Below are 13,122 nucleotides of genomic sequence, written 5' to 3' on the forward strand. Positions count from 1 at the left end.
GATATGTTGTAAACATTGGTACGATATCTATACCATGTTCTCAGGGGAAAAAATTTACTACACATACACATTAAAAGTATTTTAGTAAATATGATAGCAACTTCAAGCAGAATTAGAAAATATAATGGACTTTCTTAAACATATGTAAGACTTATCCAGTGATTAAATGATTAAGTTGTTATCTTTGATTCTTGTTCTGTGTTTTAGTTTCTTATGTCTCAGTCATGTGGTTATGACTGGACTGATGTGGTGCTCAGTACAGTTCAGAACTGTAGAGGAATCTATAAGAACAGAAAGAAATTATATGCTGCTGAGTGTTTAACAAGTTTCAATGTACATATATTTATTATTATATAGACTACCTAATAAAATAAATAACACCAGATCAGGACTGGACATATGTATTAAATTGGAAACAAACTTGTGCTAAAATTTTTAAAAAGTTTAGATGTAAAATCTGCATATATATGAGTCCATTGATAAAAGAGACAGAGCCAATGTAATGCCACGGGTGAAGTACATGTTCTGTATAAAAAAGACATGGCCAGAAAGGAAACCACTTACCTCCAGATTCTGAAGAGGCCTCAAGACATGAAGAATCATTTTTAAATCCCTTGGGAGGGCTGAGAGCTATACAGATGTTGGTTACTTGGTGAAAGAAGAGTAGCGAAGAACCTGCTATGAATGCTGCAGGTTGAAACCTTCTCTCTTTGTGTCACCAAGTGTTCATTCTGAACAGGGTACAAGGGTGCAGGATGAGGAATTTTGTCATTATTTCATCAAGCAGAAACCACAAACCTCTGGACACTTTATTCTGCTTTGTCTGCTGTGAGTTTGAATTATCATTTTGGGACTAGCCCTTTCTGCCTTCTTTCCTTTCAACTAACACGGCTTTGTGTATGGCTTTGTGAATGACATTATTAATGCATTAGCCCATTGGACAAATAAATCTGACACTGTGGAAGGACACGATTTTGTGTAAGTCATATTTTATGCAGATTGCTCTAAATCATGGCTCATTAACAACCTGTAATATGCAGATGAAACAATTTGAAGCACTTTGTGATAAAGGTTAAAGAATACAGCATTGCCTTTAGTGCCTTTAGATTATAACCCAATGAAAGAAAACAAAAGTCTCCACAATTGGGCCAGTAAACAATATCAAAATAAATGGGAAGTAAAATAAAGCTTTTTTTTTTTCATTTTACTTGAATTCACAATCAACACTCATGGAAGAGCAGTCAAGAAACTAAATAACATATTGCAGTGGGAAAATTTGCTGCACAAGATTTCTTTATGAAATTGTCAAAGAGCAAACATATACCTGACTCAAACAATGGTATGTTCAACTGTCTCATATGTATGTGAAGCTGGGTCATGAATAAGGAATACCTGAGACGAATTGTGCATTTGAGTGATGATGTTGATGGATATTGAAAGTATTATCGACATCAGAAGAACTAACAAATCTGCCTTGGAGGAATTAAAGAATGATTTTCATATACTTTGGACATATCATCAAACTTGATTTAGGCTCATAGTGACCCTAAGGACGTCATAGTAGGTTAAGCAGAGGGCCAGTGCAAAAATGGAATTATTTTGATGAGATAAATTGATAGAGTCTGTAACAATGTTATCCCTTTTGTGTATTTGTTTTTCTGGTGCCAAATTTCCCAAATCTTCCATATATGGTGCTCTTAGTTCTCCAATAGTTAGAATTCAAGCATCCATGAACCAAGATGCATATATGGGTGTGGTCTCACTTATTATAGTGCATTGTTACCCAGTCACAGCACTTTTTATTCCTGTCCTTCTAACCCTGTGCTCTTCATATGTGGCGGGTGTGTTAGGCTATTTTCTCTAGAGCAGCGCTTCTTAAACAGAGGTTTCTTTGAATATGTTACAAAGGATGGGTTGTCAAAAAAGACCCAAGCCCGTGTCTTCATCAGATTCTCCAGACTCATGTTTCTTGGTTTCCACTGTCTTCTCAGCTGGGGCAGCAGCGGTAGAGGGTGCTGGTCCTACGGCTGGTGTCCACCAGCACTGGGGCAGGGCCACCTGCCACTACATTACAGATGAGGTTCCAATGTTGATCTTGGCCAAGGCCTCGGTGAACATGCCGGGCCAGAAGACCTCTGTGGAGAACATATTTGTTGATGTATACAATTCTAAAGTATGAATGTAGCAGAGCTTGTTTATCTAGTCCCTTCATAGATGGTATTTTTGGTTGTTACAATGCCTTTGCTATTGTGGAAATGGTTGCAGTAAGCATAGGTGTATGTATGTCTGATTATGTTATATTCTGAATGTCTTTAGGGTATATACCCAGCAGAGAGATTATAGGATCATATGAATCTTGTATTTGCATTTTTTAAGAAAGTGCCATACTGATTTCCATAATGGTTGTAAAATTCCAAATTCCCACCAGCAATATAAAAGCTTTCCTACCTCTCCACATCCTGGTCAGCATTTGATATTTTCTGTTTTATTAAATGTTGCCAAAATGTTTATGATGTGATATGATATCTCATTATAGTTTTAATTTGTATTTCTCTTATTGCTAGTGATCTTGAACAGTTCTGCATATCATTTTTTATTTCCTGTATGTCATTGTTGCTAAATTGTCTATTCATGTCTTGTACACATTTTTATTGGATTATTTGTGTTTTCCTTTAGATGTTGTAGTGTACCATAGCTTTTGAAATTACCCTTTTATCTGATGTATTATTACCGAGTATTATTCTTAATCTGTGGGTTCTCCATGGACTCTTTTGATGAATTCTCTTTTGCTTATACATCATAATTTTAGTGCATCCCTTTACTTTTTCATTGAGAGTGTGAATATTTTTCATTATGTTTGGCAGTGTGTTTATACATTGTACTAGGGTCCTTGAGTTTGCTCCTATTTTTTTCACTGATGGTTTTTATAGTTGTGTGGGTCATAATTAGACCCTTATCCATCTTGAGGTTGTTTTTGTACATTGTGTGAGATATATGTATTTCTTCATTTTTTTCCAGGAGGAGATCCAGTTTTTTCCAGCGCCATTTTCTGAAAAGGTAGTCTCCTGATTAGTTATTGTGTTTTAGTTGCGTTGATCAATCTCTTGACTGTTGCTTCCAAGAGCATAGATTGTGGATATAAGCAAGACAAACCATTGACAACTTCAACTTGTGTCCATTTATCATATTTACTAATGGTCCTGTGTGAAGATTGTTTTCTTTCTTTTTTTTAAAAAATCATTTTATTGGGGACTTGTGCTACTTATCACAATCCATCCATCCATTGTGTCAAGCACATTTGTAGTTCCCCCTTTCTACCCCACCTTCCCTCCACCCTACCTGTATCGCCACTCTCACCACTGGTCCTGAGGAGATCATCTGTCTTGGATTCCCTGTGTTTCCAGTTCCTATCTGTACCAGTGTACATCCTCTGGTCTGGTCAGATTTGTAAGGTAGAATTGGGGTCATGATAGTGGAGGAAGGAAGCATTAAGGAACTGGAGCAGTGGTTCTCAGCCTTCCCAATGCTGCAACACTTTAATACAGTTCTTCATGTTGTGGTGACCCAAACCATAAAATTATTTTCATTGCTACTTCATAACTGTAATTTTGCTAATTATGAATCATAATGTAAATATCTGATATGCAGGATGTATTTTCATTGCTACAAAATGAACATAATTAAACATAATTAAAGTATAGTGGTTAATCACAAAACAACATTGTGAAATATCTGTGTTTTCTGATGATCTTAGCTGACCCCTGTGAAAGGGTTGTTAAAACCACAAAGGGGATGCAACCAACAGGTTGAGGACCATTGAACTAAAGGAAATTTTTATGTTTTATTGGTGCTATACTGCACCCTGACTTGCGCACCTCTTCCTTGTGACTCTTCTGTAATAGTATGTACAATTGTCTACAGATTGGCGTTGGCTCTCTACTCTCCTTTATTCACAATGATATGATGTTTTGTTTTGGGTCTTTGATATCTGATACCTGATCCCATTGATACCTCAGGATTATACAGGCTGATATGCTTCCTCCATGTGGACTTTGTTGCTTCTCAGCTGCATGGCTGCTTGTTTATCTTCAAGACTTTATGTCTCTTGATAGCCGGGCACCATTAGCTTTCCTCACCACATTTGTTATGCACCCTTTTTGTCTTCAGTGATTGTCGCTGGAAGGTGGGCATCATGGAATGCCAGGTTATTAGAACAAAGTGTTCTTGCATTGAGGGAGTACTTGAGTAGAGGCCCAATGTCCATCTGCTAACTTGATACTTAACATATAAATATATGTACATAGATTTATTTCCCTAAGGTTATATATGTACATGCATGTATTTAGACCTCTATAAATGCCCATTGCTTCCTAGTTCTTTCCTCTATTTCCTTTTACTCTCCTCTTGTCCCACTATCATGTTCAGCCTTCATTCAGGTTTCAGTCATTCCTCTTGGTTACATTGCCCTTGATCAAGTCATACCAGGCATCCTGCACCCTCCTCACTATCGATTTTAGATCACTTGTTGTTCCCTTGTCCCTGGGTTTGTTAACACCCACTTCCTTTCCCACACCCCCTCTCCCTGTGCCCCACAGGAATCACCAGTCCCATTGTTTTATCCTCCGTATTGTTAACCCCTCCTATCTTATCTAGATAGACAAGCAGAGACATAATTAGCACAAAAACAAGGCAGAGCAAAACAAAACAAAAAGAAACCCCCAAAACCACCACCACCAACAATACCATGAACAAAAGAAGAGAAAAGTCTATAAATGGTGCAGATTTGTTTATTGACCTTTAGGAGTATTTTCCAGTTGAATCTGATGGGGTGCTACGCCCTAGCCCCAAAGTCTATTTTTGGTATTACCTGGGGACTTCATTGCTTTGTTCCCCTTGCTGTTCTGTTGCATGCCCTTGGTGTTTCCCTGTGGCATGGTGGGTCATATCAGGTACAATTTCTACACGGTGTTTCCAGTATTTTCCCTCCTAGTGTTATGGGTCAGTGTTGGATATCTTGTCTCCTGGTAGGGCCGTTCCTATGGTCCTCACTGTGCATTTTCTGCTCTGAGCAGGAATATTGTCCTTGGAGCTAGGTGAACCCAAGGATGGATTCCAATCTCTCTAGGTCCCGCTTCGTTTGCTCCTCTGGGTTCTGATCAGACATGCCCCTCTCCCTGAGATGTAGCTTCAGTGTTGTACTGTAGTGCATTCTTCTGGAAGGGCAGGGGGTAGTTTGTATTGGAGCCAGCCCCACAAACCTCTCTCTTGGTTCCCTGCTTCAAGCTGGTATATTGCATTCACATCTTGGTGCACTGGGTTGAAATCTGGTCTCTCTCTTCCTCTCCTGAGGAGATATAAACAACAACACCTTCCCCTTGGGTGGGTTAGTGTCTTATACCCCTACTATCCATGTCTCTCCCCCCCCCTTTCTTTTCCATTCCTTTTTAGTTGGCTGCTATAAGTATCCCTGGGTTGGGTATGGCCCTTGCCATACTACCTGGACCTCACCCCAGGAATGTAAGTATATAGGAACTTTTTCCCTATGCCCTTTTGCATTTTTTAAGCTTGCCTCATCACATTCATGTAATCCTTATCCTTTCGTGCTTAGCTTACTTCACTTAGCATAATTTCCTCTGGTTCTTCCCATGTGGTGATGTGCTTCATGCATTCATCACTGTCTTTTAGTGATGCATAGTTCTCCATTGTATGTATGAACTACAGTTTTTTTAATCCATTCATCCATTGATGGAAATTTGGGTTGTTTCCAACTTCTTGCAATTGTGAACTGTGCTGCAGTAAGCATTGGAGCACAGATGTCTGCCATGGTTTGTTTCTTTGCCTCTTCTTGGTATATGCCCAGTAGGGGGATGGCTGGATTATATGGTAGCTCAATTTCCATTTGTTTTAGATATTGCCAAATCAATTTAGATAATGGCTGTGTATACCTACAGGTCCACCAGCAGAGGGTGAGAGTTCCTATATCACCACAGCCCCTCCAACACTTGTTACTTTCTGATTTTTTGAATTGGACCACCTTTGAGGGTCTTAGGTATTATCTCATAGTTGTTTTAATTTGCATTTCTCTTATGATCGGGAACCTTTTCTCATATTATTTACCATTTGGATTTCTGCCCTTGTGAAACTTCTCTTCAGGTCCTTTGGCCACCTCCTCAATGGGCATTTAGGTTTTTTTCCCCTTTTTGTAAGCTATGCAGCAGATTGTTGGGTTGTGTTTTCTTAGCTGCTCTGCTAGACTCTGACTTTTAATGCCTAAGCTCAGTGCATTGATATTCTGGGTTATTACATTCATCTGTGGACTCTGTGATGTCATCTTTTGCCATTAGTGTTGGTGTTTCCTACCTCCATTTCTTAGCAGTGTGTTGTGAGTGTGTGTGTGTGTGTGTGTGTTTCACACTTGCTTTCTTTCCACCCTTGAGCCAATGCTATCTTAGGGCTGTTTTCACTTTGTTGCTATGAGGGTGTGGTTGTTCTTTGTGGTGGTCTCTTATTTGTGCTCAGTGAGTGCTGTTCTGCCCATACTGGGTTGGCAAGGATCTTTTTTAGGGCTGGGTTTCTGTTAATGTTTCCTTTGAGTTTTTCCTTGTCTGGGAAGACTCTTACTTCTCCATATATCTTGAAAGATAATTTAGCTGGATAGAGTATTCTTGGGTTTTCATTATATTTTCCTTCAACATTTTGGAATATGTTACTCCACTCTCTCCTCTTCTTCACAGAGTTTGCTCATAGGTCTGAGCATATTCTTATTTGGAACCTCTATAGATTACTGCTTGTTTTTCTCTAGCTGCTTTCATGATTTTCTCTTTTTCCTCAAAGTTGGAAAGTTTAACTATTAGGTGCCTTGGTGACAACTTCTTGGGATTCAGTCTAGCTGGTGTTCTTTCAGCCTCCTGAGTGGTTGTCTTGTTTTCAGTCATTAAGCTGGGGAAGTTTTCCTCTAAGAATTCCCTTACTTTTTTTTGCTTTGGAATCACAGATTTGAGAAATGTACTAAGTGTATAGGAGAGTACTTAGAAGGTGATAAGGTTGTTTTGTGAAAAAATGTAAATGCATAGCTTTGAAAAAATTCAGGTTTCTTGAGGGGTATCTATCTATTTATACGTAATGGAATATATATGATATATATTTAATATATGTATTCTATGTCTTATGGAAGTTGTATTTTAATATATGCAAAACCGTGAGGATGAGTGGACTGTTCAGTATGCATAATTGAGGTCACGTTAATTAATTGTATTTCTTAAATGTTCTGTGTTTTGTTGAGTTTATTTCGGGTTTTTAATTTATTGAAAGCGATTTGTTAAAAAACATTCTATTACTAATGTAAATTTGTTAATGTCTCTCTTCAACTGTATAATAGTTTCATTATTGTAATTTAACATTGAAGTTTTCTTCTCATTTCATGTGTAGTCATTTAATATGGTTATGCCTCTTATTTAATGGATTTTCTATTATATAATATTCTATGTCTCTGAGCTTGGATATTGTCTTGAAGTCTGTTTTATCAGAAAACTATATTGTCATTACTGCTTTTTCTGTTTTCCATTAGCTTGTTATTTTTCCCTTTCCTTTCAATTTTTGTACATTGTTGTCTTGTATTTAAAGTTTGTCTCTGTAGACAGGATATTGATAGTTTGTGTTTGTATCTTTTCTACTACTTTCTGTCTCTAGGTTACATTGATGTTGACTTTTTAATACTTCAGGATTTCCAATTTAGAAAACAGTCTCTTTTTTTAAACATTTTATTGTGAATTAGATAAAGGCTTTGAGAATAGATCATCAGTCCTATTCAACAATCCATACATATTTTGTTTCAATTTATCCACTGTCATTCCCTCAAGATACCATCTCCCTCTCCACTTTATCTAGGTGGTTTCTTGTTGTTGTCTCTGTTTCTTCTTTTTAACTTTTGAGCCACAACATTGAGTAAATGCTGCCCTTTTGCTTTAAGATAATTGTTTGGTTTGTTGTTGTTGCTGTTTTTAACCACTAGAATGGATTCAGTTTCAGTACAGATGAGTTACTAAAGGCCATTGTCTGATGGGTCCAACATGTCTCTTTCCATCAATAGAGCTTGATTTAATTGATGACTTGGTGTATTGTTCTACTTTATTCTCCCACTCTGTTCTGGACCTTCGAATATGATCCTTTTCAGAACAATTACTAATGGCAGCTGAGCACTCTCTAGTTTTTCTCTTTTCAGGATTTCAGAGACTGTTTATATGTTCCATTAGTTCATTGGACTAAGTGTTTCCAAATACCGTACTCCAAATGGTCATCCATCAATGCTCTAATCTGTGACTGCCCCTCCCTCCCATTTTCTATCACCTCTGGTCACTATCAAATTATATTTCTTTATGTGAAACTTTCTTTGCTTTTGAAAGTAGTCACACACAATATTGTTTCTTTAATGAATATCTAACTTCATCCATATCATATCTTCCAGGATCATCTATGTTTCAACAAGTTGCAGAGATTCATCATCATTACTTAGCATTTTGAAATATTCCACTCTGTGTATATGTCAAAATTTTTAACCATTCTTTCACCAATAGACATTGAGGTTCTTTCTGTCTCTTTTGCTATTGTAAACAGTACTGTGATGACATAGGCATGTGTATGTCTGTTTGTGCTATGACTTTTATTTGCTTAGGAAAATAATAAACGAAATCCCAAGTGGGGGACTTGCTGAACCCTGGTGGCATAGTGGTTATATGTTGAGTTTAAATCTGCAAAATTCATAATTCAAAACAACTAGCTTATCTTTGGGAGAAAGATCTAACCCTGTAAAGAGTTACAGCTTTGGAAATCCAAAGGGGCACTTCTCTGTCCTCTCAGGTTGCTCAAAGTCAGCGTCAATTCAATGGCAGCAAGTTTTGGATTTGGAGAGGGATTGAGGGTCAGACGATATTTCCCTTCCCAGAATTTTGATGACTTCTTTTATAGTGGCAATACCACTATACTGTTCCATCGCCAGTGAGGAAATTTCCAGATTATAATAACTCTTCCATAAGAGTTGTTACCTTTTTAATTTTTTAACTTTGAGACTAAGGCTAGTGTAAGTTGGTGTATCATTATTGAATTACTTTATATGTTTGTTGGCCTTTAGGATGTATTCTTCCATGAACTAGCCGCTTAATTCTTCTACCTATATTCCATTAGGATTATTTATCTTTTTTCTTGCTGGGAGTTGAAATTCTCTATAAATTTATAAGACTAGATTTTTACTAGATATAGAATTGCCCAAATTTTTAAGTCAACTTGTGGTTCCTCCTTTTATTCTATTGGTGAAGCCATTTTATGCACCTAAGCTGTTAATGTTTATGTATCCCACTCATCTCTACCTTTTTCCTTGTGCATGTTTTTTCTTATGTAAGAAAATGTATTTATTCCAAGTATGATGGCTCCTAAGTGTGTTTCTATGTTTCATTACCAACCTTTATAGTTCTAGGTTTTTCCATTTTGATCTATTTTGAGTTAGTTTTGTAGGTGGAGTGAGATGGGAGTGCTGGTTTATTCTTTCTGCAAATTTAAATCTAGTTTCACCAACATCACTTATTTCCCTAAGGTTGGTACAAGTGGGATCTGGTTTGAAGGCACTTAACAACAACAACAGAGCTAGAGCACAAATCACTCAGGAGGGATACTGCCTGTTACTATTTTCACACTGGAGGGTCAAAATCTACTTGTTCAGGAAGGTGAAATAAACTGAAACCTTGGGGACAATTGCCTCTATAACACTGAATATCACAGTGAAACACATCTCTTCTTTTTTTCACTTTCTTCTTATGTTATAATAACTCTTGTTATCAAGTGTTAACAACTGGAGGGCTAAGTAACTGAGTACTCTAATTTGGAAAGTATGATTCTCTACATCACAGAGCTGGATAATGAAGAGTAGGCTTGAGACTGAAAGACACAATGTAATAATAATTAAATATTCTACTTCTTGAATTTTGTATGATTCTAGTTGCTTCTGATATCAGCAGTGATATCCCTCATTCCACATCTTCTTCTGAATCCAACTTGAAACTCTAGCAGCTCCCTGTCAATATCCTGCTACAACCATTCTTGGATGATCTTCAGAAAAATTTTACTTGCGTGTGCTAGCAATGATCTTGTTCTATAATTTTGCCATTCTTTTGGCTCACCTTTCTTTGGATTGAGTACATATATAGATATCTTCTACTAAGTTGGCCAAGTAGCTGTCTTACAAATTTTGAGGCATAGACAATTGAGTACTTCTAATGTTTCATCAGCTTATTGAAAGATTTCAATGAGTTTTCCATCAATTCCTAGAGCTTTGGTTTTCACTAATGCTTTTAGTGCAGCTTGAACTTATTCCTTCAGTGCCAATTTTAAGAGTTTCTTCTGACATACACTTTGGTCTTTTTTCTTTATTGTCCTTTTAATGACCTTTCCTTTTAATGTCAATTGCTTTCTGCATGAATGATGTTCTTGATGTCATTCCACAGGTCATCAGATCTAGGTCATTACTGCTAAAAACCTGTTCTTGGCATCTTCACAAAATACAGGTGGGATGGCCTAAAGGTTATATTTTAACTCTCTTGAACTTGTTTTTCCTTCAGCTTCAACCTAAACATACCCATGAGCAATTGCTGGCCTGTAACACAGTTAATCCCTAACCTGGTTTTAGCTGCTAATATTGAGTTTCTCCATTATCTTTTCCTACAGATACACTCGATTAGATTTCTGTGTATCCCATCTGGAGAAGCTCATGTGTATAGTTGCTGTTTGTTGTTGACAAAAGCTATTGCTCTGAACAAGTTGTGGTCTTGCAAAATTCTATCATGTGATTTCCAGGTTCATTTCTATCACCAGATCATATTTTCCAACTACTCTTTATTTTCTTTGTTTCCATTTTTTGCATTCCAACCTTGTGCATAGCTTTGAAATATTTACTTTTAGTGACTATCAAATTGAGAGCCAACTTGAAGCATGTATTTGCTCACTCACTATTTCCTTTCTATAATACTTCTATTTGGAGAAATGGAGAATAAATATATTTTCCAAGTGTTTTGTTCCATCAAAAAATAGTTACTTGGTAAACACTCATTTCAATATATATTATAAAATGAATAGAATAAAGAGAGAAGTACATAACTTTACATATGATCCAAGACCACAACATACCTAGGGAAAAAAATTAGAAGTGTCATCTCCAAGTGTAGATCAAAACAGTGAGGCATGAACACAAGTTAGTTGGAGCTTGGAGTTCCCCAAAATATGCTCTTCTAAGAAAATGTTTCTATGAGATCAAGTTGAAAACAGTAACTTGGAAAATTAGATGAGAATTTAAGGCTACAGTGAATTTATGTAAACAATTGTGGACTAATTCGGAATAGGACAATGAGAAATTATAAATAACCTGAAGAATATAGTCAATGTCCATACACCATTACCCACATTATTTCTGCACTGTTTCCTTCCCTATGTCTGTTTACTTAACAAAATAAAAGTAAAAAGGTAAATAGTGGAAGCCACTCAGAGCAATTACAGTTCATGTTAAAAATCAAAGCTGTCAGTAAATGAGAAAAGAATACATTTTGTACATTAGAACTCCAATTTGTTGAAAATTTAAAGGTTCGGAAAATCACGGGATCTGAGCTGGTTTTCTCTAAATATTTTACTTCTCAGGCAGTGGGAAGTATTTTATGTTCACATTTTCTTTTTTTCTGTGCAGGGTAGCGACTTGCTGAAGAACAGAAGCACAAGGATACGAGGCACCACACAGCTCATCGCCGCAGTCAACTCAATGTTCTCATTTTCTATGTGTAATAGCAAAGCATCACACACTTCACATGTTAAAATAGCATACATTTATTATGACAGATATTCTGTAGACAGTAGGCCATGCACTCTTTAGCTCAATTCTCAGAAAATGTACACATAATATTTCACAGGGGTCTAGATTCAGCTTACTTAGCTTGTTGGAAAAAACATTAACATTTTGACTGTAAAATTCATAAGTTGCTTCAGAGTCAACAACAAAATGAGACACCCTACACAGGGTATATACCAAATCTTATATAACATTTTAAGGAGCGTGGCATCACATTATCATCATAACATCTAGTATTTAAAATAACTATGTTACATTGGTTGGAGGCATATCCTAGGTCCCACCTACTCTTGAGAAAACATTATGCATGAGTTTGTAAAATATAATTTAGAATCATGATGACTATTTTAAGTTCCTTTGTCATATACATAAAAGAAAAATGTCCTGGGACCTTGAGAGTTGAGGGGAAGAAAATAAATGAAATAAAACCTTCACCAAATATTAAAAAATACAAAGAATGTACTCTTTTTAAATTTTTAAACAGTTTATGGAAGCAATCGAAAAAAAAAATAAATGAGACTCTAAATCTAAATCATCTATATTCTGCCCAGATTCCATAGAGTTGCTTGCTGTGAATTCAGGTGATTAAGAAATATATAATTAAAAAAATAATTCAGTGTCCAGGTCTGGCCTCATTAGATGTAAGCAATGAACTTCCAATCACACAATCATTGGTTTAAACCCACCAGCTGCTCCTGGGAGAACGATGAGATCTTTATGAACCCTTAAAATTTTACAGCCTCAGAAGGCTGATAAAGGTTCTCTATAAGCCAGAATTAACCGGTTGGAAAGGTATTTAAATTCATTATTATCCTTCTAAAGTGCAATCAACTATAATAAAATATTTTCATATGTGGAACAAAAATGAAATATTTTATTTATAAAACCAAGATAGTGAATACTTATAAAGTGTATAAATGATCTACATTTCAGCATTTCAATGCTAAAATATGAATATAATAGATTTTTAAAATATATTCATAGTAGAATATTATGCGGATGAAGAAAATAAGAAAAAAATACTGAAAAAGTAAAGGGATCGTTAATACAACTTACATATTTAAAAGGAATACAAAGTCAGGAGTGAATTAAAAACAATGGCCGATAGAAAAAAAAGAATTTGTGGGTGACTTTAATGAATGTTCCAAAGCAAAATGTAGTAAATATGCTGAAAGGGTAGCCAGAATAGGGACATTTTTTCAATAAACTTTAGTTTTGTAGTATTCATTGATATGTCACAA

The sequence above is a fragment of the Tenrec ecaudatus genome, chromosome 6, assembly GCF_050624435.1.
Source record: "Tenrec ecaudatus isolate mTenEca1 chromosome 6, mTenEca1.hap1, whole genome shotgun sequence".
Lineage (NCBI taxonomy): Eukaryota > Metazoa > Chordata > Mammalia > Afrosoricida > Tenrecidae > Tenrec > Tenrec ecaudatus.